Source organism: Empidonax traillii, unplaced genomic scaffold (assembly GCF_003031625.1).
Source record: "Empidonax traillii isolate 1590-97213 ecotype Southwest subspecies unplaced genomic scaffold, ASM303162v1 scaffold138:size3245559, whole genome shotgun sequence".
In the NCBI taxonomy this organism is placed as follows: domain Eukaryota; kingdom Metazoa; phylum Chordata; class Aves; order Passeriformes; family Tyrannidae; genus Empidonax; species Empidonax traillii.
Window position 1 is genome coordinate 1,614,222 of NW_020955331.1, and position 7,349 is coordinate 1,621,570.

Below are 7,349 nucleotides of genomic sequence, written 5' to 3' on the forward strand. Positions count from 1 at the left end.
GTTGTAAAGAGTGGTAAGGTCACCCCTGAGCCTCCTCTTCTCCATGCTAAACACCCTCAGCTGATCCTCACAGGACTTATACCCCTCACCAGCTTCGTTACCCTTCTCTGGACATGCTCCAGCAGCTCAGTGTCCTTTCTGAATGGAGAGGCCCAGAACTGGACACGGTACTCGAAGTGTGGCCTCACCAGTACTAAGTCCAAGTTTCTAGTTCTTGAAAGAGCTGTGGGGTTTGAAAAACTAGTTTTTGTTTCAAAATCTATTTTGTCATATGATTTAGATGAGTAATTTCAAGGGGGAAAATTCCTTCAAATCAACCTATTGTGTTTTGAAACAAAACCAGAGCCTTTGCTGTGCAAACAATAGGGGCTGCATTGCCAGCATCTCACTTGCCTCAGCTGCAACAGACCATGCACTTATGCTGCTTGACTGGAATCCAGGCTGTCATGTCTGACTGTTCAGGACAAGCTGGTTAAAATGGTCTGAGATCAGAGAACAAGGCTGAGGACTGCAGTCCTTCAACAGGAGGGATGAATTCTGGGGCTTCAGTGTAATATGTTGGCTTTGGTAACCATATTTGGTAACCAACGTGTGGGGATTATAGCAATCTTCAGTGTGCTCCTTCAGGCAGTGCTTGCACAGCCATCCCAGGGGATGCCAGTCTTTAATTCAGCATCAAACAGCCTAATATCTAAATCTGTCATGTCTGACCAAGTTGCTTTGTGAGGGAACCCATTTTTCATGAGCTGCTTTACCTCTCCCTTCCTTTCCCCATTTCCTTCTTTTTCCTCTTCCACTGACTTATGTTTAATTTTTCCCTCTACCCACCCTGCATAATCCTCATTATTTCCTTGAACTTCTTTTACTTTTGAAAGCTGAAATTGTGCAGCATATGGGTACTTAAAGCAGGCCACCTGCACACATCCAGGGGCTCTACACAGTCCATGAATTGTATGCTCCACAACCTCAGTGTAAAATGCTCTGCAACCACAAACTGCAGACATGAGAGTCAGGCTGCTGCCAAGACATGGTGGAAACCCTAAATTGTTATGTGATTCCTTTCCATCCTGTAAATGTTGTTTATTTGCATAAATTCAGAGAAGCCTCCTGGACTGCCTCAAAGCTGCAGCTGTTCCACTGAATTAATCTCAACCACCTCAACTTGCTCTGTTTCGTGCTGCAGTTTTGCCAGCACCCACTGCTGGCACAGCTGTAGGGCACAGCAATTTGTTTCCATATGCCCTTCACGCAGCACATGCAGTAGCACCCAGCGGTGCACAGTGTTACTAGAGGGACAGATCCAAAAATTTTAGACCTATTTATCAAGTGCTAGGAGCTTGGTCTTACAGTAATTTTGTGCACAGCTTATGCAGTGGAGCTTAAACCTTCAAATACAGTGCAGTAGCAGATAGTCATAATTATGGAGTCAATAAGTGGTGTTTCATAAGCAGTCTCTTGGCAAGATGACCTCCTATATATGTGGTTATGCAAGCCATTTCCTCTTCATTAATTGTTGCTAATTATGTTTTCTCTCTGAATGATCCATTAACTAGCTTACCATGGCAGAGTTGAACAAGAAACAAATATTCACTTGCTCAGGGAATAAGTAGAAAAAAGTCATAATAACTCTTGACTGGGTCTCTCACTGCTACTTGGTCTTTTCAGATGTGTTCCTTCTCACTGCTTATTGGCTTTCAGGTGATATAATCTGTTCCCTTTCTCTAGTGCAAGTGATTCAAGGTCCAAATTTTTTATATAAAAACCAAACAAACAAAAACAAAAAACACACAGTTTTTGCTATATATAAAAGCATATTGCAGTGATGGCTAAGATATTATTTGAATGCTCTAACCAGTAACAATGCCATCAATCATCCAATTGGAAAGTGGAGTTGGTTTCAATCCAATCCGGGCACAACCTTTCCTTGAGATGCTCGTGAAGGAACTGCTCCATGTTTCTTTTATAACAAGTATTTGTTTTATGGAGTTTGGATACAAATGCTTATCCAGAAAAGCTGTGGCACTAGTGGGTAAAAAGTTTAATTGAAGACTGATGTCTGTATAAACACATACAAGAGACAGGCCTAATCTGATTGTAGATGCAACATGGCTTCAACATCCTAATAGTATTCTAAAATAGTTACTATAAAACAGGTAGAGTCTATAAACAAATATAACATATATTTGGATAATCCACATCTTTGATTACTAAACAATTGAAATAATTAAGAGGGAATTCAAACAGAGTAAGGATTTATGATGATGCTTGCTTGTAAAACAAGAATATATAACTGGTTGTCCAACTCAAATCCATGGCTCAGAGAACAAATGAGTCTTTGAAAATATATCATGGTAAAAGACCTTGTAATCAGGGTTTTAACCAAGCCATTACAAACAAGTGGTGATGAGAAACAGTCTGCAGTTTGGATTAGCAACAGAACTGGGAAAAGAGAAGCCAGGCTGAGACTATCAGACTGTCAGCACTGTCACGGTAGCACAAGATGAACAACACAGGGACTGAAAAAACCTGCATGAGCAGCCCCCTCACTACCAGCATGTGGTGGTGCTCCAGAGGAAGGACTCTCTTGAAACATCTACAGAGACTATAGGGAAAATTGGTGGTGTAAAGAATGCCTGGAAAAGCATGAGCTGAACTCCAATGTTGTGCTGCTCTGGGGAGGAATTACAGGTTGTCCCAGCGCACCTGGGGCAGCTCTAGCACTGTACCACTCCTTTACTCAGTCAGGTGTATTTCTGCAAGAGGAGCAGGGAATGTGGTTATTGCAAATACTTACTGCTATGATGTTTGTGGTTTTCCTTCTTTATCCTACTATATTTTGTTCCCTCTAGTTAACCTTATTTACATTCTTTGCTCTTTTCTTGTTGTTCTCTTTTAAATTCACAGTTAAACCCTTCAGCTTGTTTAACTAAAGGCTAAAGAGAGCAGAGCTTAGGGATTGGTCAAAAATTGTCAAAATTCTTACGGATTCAAGAGGTGTGACGTGTGTAAATATTCAACTGCTTCTCCATTGTGGTGCAACTCATGGCCACAGGGCAGGTGCTCCCCTACAAAGGTGTAGGCATAGAGAATCCAAACTTTTCCTTTGTCCTCCAGTCTGAAGGAAGAGCTGAGCAAAAGCTTTGTGGACTGACTCATTATCTGGAAATCTGGAGCAATTCTTGTGCATGTTTTAAATGGGTTTTAGATGAAGCTGCTTGGGATGCTGTATTCAAGATGGGAAAATACCTGGAAAGCTGATTTTGAACACTGATCATCCATAATGATGCATAATGAGAAAATTATTCTCAGACAAAGAATCCTTAATTTGTGCAGAGGACTTCAAAAGCAGAAAGGACTGAGGACATGGAGAGTTACTTTCCATCCAGTTGTCAGGGGCAGATTTATAGCAAGCACTTCATCTCCTGTCTGTGCGTATTCGGTGCATAAACATAAACTTCCAGTCTGACTTAGACTGCAGCTCTGAAAATATGGGGGCAATAGGTGCACAGTCAGATCACCACAACGTGGTGGTGCATGAGTGCCAAGCCTATTTTGCATCTGGATCACAAATATGTGGTGCGTTAATGCAAGCATTGTTCATTGATTATAGATTTTCAGCATGTACTACACTAGCCCAAAGGTTAGTTTGCTGGAGGATACTGGTCTGGAAGAAATTAGACTGTAACTGTGGAGTGATTTTTAAAGGCTATTTTTCCTTTAAGCATGGTGAGGGTGTTGAAATGATTGATTCTAATTGATACCCATTTTAATATAACTAAAGTATGGGAAAGAATTTGGAGAATAAATGCCATTTAAGATAAAGGTTTCAGTGAGATATGCTTTCAAATACCTTAAAATTTATAATTTTTCACAGAATCACTTTTCGAGCAGCTATTACAAGTGGGTGGTGAAACCTGGGCAGCTGCTTTCATACCTTTCCTGCTCACACACACATGCACATCACTGCAGCCAAACTGGAGTGGCACTTGTGACCTATCTTGCATCTCAGTACCCTATACTGCAGCTTGTTTTAGCAGGAGAATACACTACACCATTCTGACCAGAAGATGGCAATGAGAAATGAGGTTTTAAACTGTATTTCTTTATCGAGTATTGTACAGTGATGCTTTAAGCTGATCACAGTTTATGTGTCAAAACCTTCCAGGCAGATTTTTTGGAATAATTCAAAAAGAACCATTTTTACCTCTACACAGATGAGCTGTCAGTGGGTTGTGTTTGAAGACATCCAGCAGCAGGAATGCAGGTGTCAGCTTATTCACTGAATATTTACCATGATAACTCTGTGTCAGAGGCAAGGATGGCCAGTCGTCCTTTCCTGCCTGTCCTCAGGTACCACAGAGCTCTTCAGTGGGAGTTGGGGTGACATCTGGATATGAAGGTAAAGTCAGGGGCTATGTGTTTCAATGTGTGGATTCAAGATTCCGTGTCTTTCTGTGAAGACAAAGATTGTCCCTGATCTTTGACCTTGTTGGTACATTTTAGCTGGAGGCTGTGTACTAGTGGGCTGTTAATTTCCTACCTTATTTGAGGTTACAGTGGAAAAGCTAATCTGACCAGGGAATTTCTCTGCTGAAGAGAAGTGAGCAAAAGCAAAGACAAGTGCAAAATGCTGCACCCACAGGTTTGTTGATAGAAAAATACCCTTCATGCTTTCTCATATTCCCATTCTTTTTCACTGTTTTCATCAGTTTTCCCTTAGTTTCTGATCCTTTACTGTTTATATACCTCATTCCAGTCTTACACATGCAAAATGTGTTTTGGCAGTAGGTGTAGAGACTCCAACCTGACATGAATCCCAGTCGCACTTGCTGCAACTGCTGGTCTGCTTAAAGTTGAGTCTGCAAAAGGCAGTTTCTGCAGGATTCAGTCGTACAGGACATTCATAGAGAAACATCATGGGTGGATGCTCTCTTCAATTTTTTTGACAGAGGAGAGATGCCAAGCAATCAAAACCTGTTTACACCATGGCAAGTAATAAATCAAGGCTCTGATATTTTAAGCAATAGGTTGTATAACAATCATAAAGGAAGAATAGGAGTTTTGCCAGCCATGTCAGTTATTCATCATCTTCTCCATCAGTTTAGCCAGTCTCAGGTATTCAAGCTGTTCCTTCCCTCTTTTTATTTCTTAGTAAGCATTACTTTATTTTCTAGGGAGCACAGAAAAAAAAGAATAGAGAATGAACATAATGATGACAAATGGTTGCTTTGGCCTTCTCTGGAAAGACTGTGATAACCTTGGTCTGGGCTTTGTGTGCTCCTTTTGCCTTGCCATATGAGTTCACTGAGGTGGCCCTAGGCTGGCAGACCTCCAAACTGGCGTGTGTCTGACATTGTTCAGCAGGAACACTCTGTACAGACCCAGGCACGCTCCTCTCCTTGGCATCAGAGGAAAGAAAACAAAAGACCTTGGTTCCAAGTTTGTTGGCTTTATCAGCACACATGGTTGCCTCCTCCATCTTAAAAAAGCCGTTTCAACCCCAAGACCAGACCATTGGTACTATCTGGCAAATCCCTCTTCATTTGCCAGCCACAGACAATTGGCTTGCTTGGAGCTGATGACTAATGCTTCCCTGCTGCAAGCTGGTTGAACATGGAGAAGTGAGCTGAAAGAAGCTGAACATGGAGAAACAGCTGAACATCCATGAATCACTAATTATTGTCTCTTTGTCTGTATCTATACAACAACCTGAGGGGGCTTCTGCAAAACCCCATGTGTGATCTGGGCCAAATGACAACTCAAAATGTTGTAAAAGTTGCTGCAATATAGAGTCTTTATACAAACTTTTTATACAGGGATGACCCCAGCCCAGAAGAGAACAAACTCCAAACTCCTGCCCTGGGACTCTGAACCATGACTCAGTCTCAGAAGGGGCTTGTATCCATGCTTAGCTAGTGCCTGTTAGAAACAGTGTGAGAGGAGAGGCTTCAAACTGTACAGTGTTTTTCCAGTGTTTGACCTACTGGTTTGGTGAACAACTGGGAAGTATTAAGTGGGATCTAAGCAGCTGGTGCCTCTGATCTCTGTTAATGGGGGATAGCAAAGAGACAAACTATTATTTCACTCATATTAAACATTAAACATGAAAGAGTTGCATTAAAATGCCCCAGGAGAAAGGAATTAATTGTCTTTTTGATCAGTGGGTATTTCTTCTTAAAGATTTGACACTGGCATGTGTCTGACTTGGTGCACTGAGTTATATTTTAAACAACAGTAAGAGCTGAATTATCCTTTTGAAAGGGAATGAACACATAGCTAGGTTAATACAGAAACAGCCACAAATGGCTATGCTTTAAGATGCCTAGGGTTCCTGGCTGCAGTTTCTGGATTCTGATCTCAAAAGAATTTGGACAAAAGGTAGAAAGTGTGAGGTTATATGGGAAAATCCATAGCCCTATTTTATAGATGAAAAATGAATGTGGTGTATCATGCTCTAGCTAATGAAGAGTAGTCCAAGGCAGGTGAGTGCTGACTTATTTTTACCTGCAGGCAGATAGTACATGAAGAGATGGCTGATCAGGTGTGGATTTAGAATCACTGAAATATTCAAAATCTGAAGGTATAAAGAGACCTATGGTGGTTTTCTGATCCAACTTTCAGCTCAAAGAGGTAATTTCAAAGTTGAATTGGGTTGCTCAGGGCCTTGTCCAGTCACCTTCTGACTATCTCCAGGGATGGACGTCAAATACCTGAGTCCTTGTTGCAGTGTTTGCTTTTATTGTGAGGAATTTTGTCTTTATCTTAAAATATATGTATCCTTAATTGTCTCTGCTTTACATAAAGATAATGGAAAGACAAAGGTCAGCCTAAATATCTCTAGGGGTTTCCTAAAAAGGACTTGAAACCACTCAGGAGAGAAAAGAAGACCAGTGAGTGAATGCTGATGCTCAGGAGATAATTTTGCTTCAAGGCAAATAAGAATCAAAGAGAAAGATGTCCTTTCTTGTATCTAAATCAAAAAAAGCTGAAGAAACTAAGAAAACTAAAGAAAAATAATCAAATGATTCTCACCATTCAATGCCCTTTTTCCTCCATGAGCATTACTTACCTCCTTGCTTCCTTGTCTCTTGGTTTCCTGTTGCCTTAGAGTCGGAGAAGAAAGGTCTTAGGTAAGCACTTCAATTCCATTCTCTACTTCAGGGCCTGCCAGGGAAGGCAATGGGCTTCTCTCTGCCCTGGACAAGCATGGTTTGCCGACTCTGTGGGCCAGTGGCCAGTGCATTTTCTTTGTTTGTTGTAGCCTCCGTTGGGATGCAAAGAGAATGCCAGCCATGGATTTCATTAATTCCACCATCAGTAGGTCTGAATTCATTGCCACTAATACAATG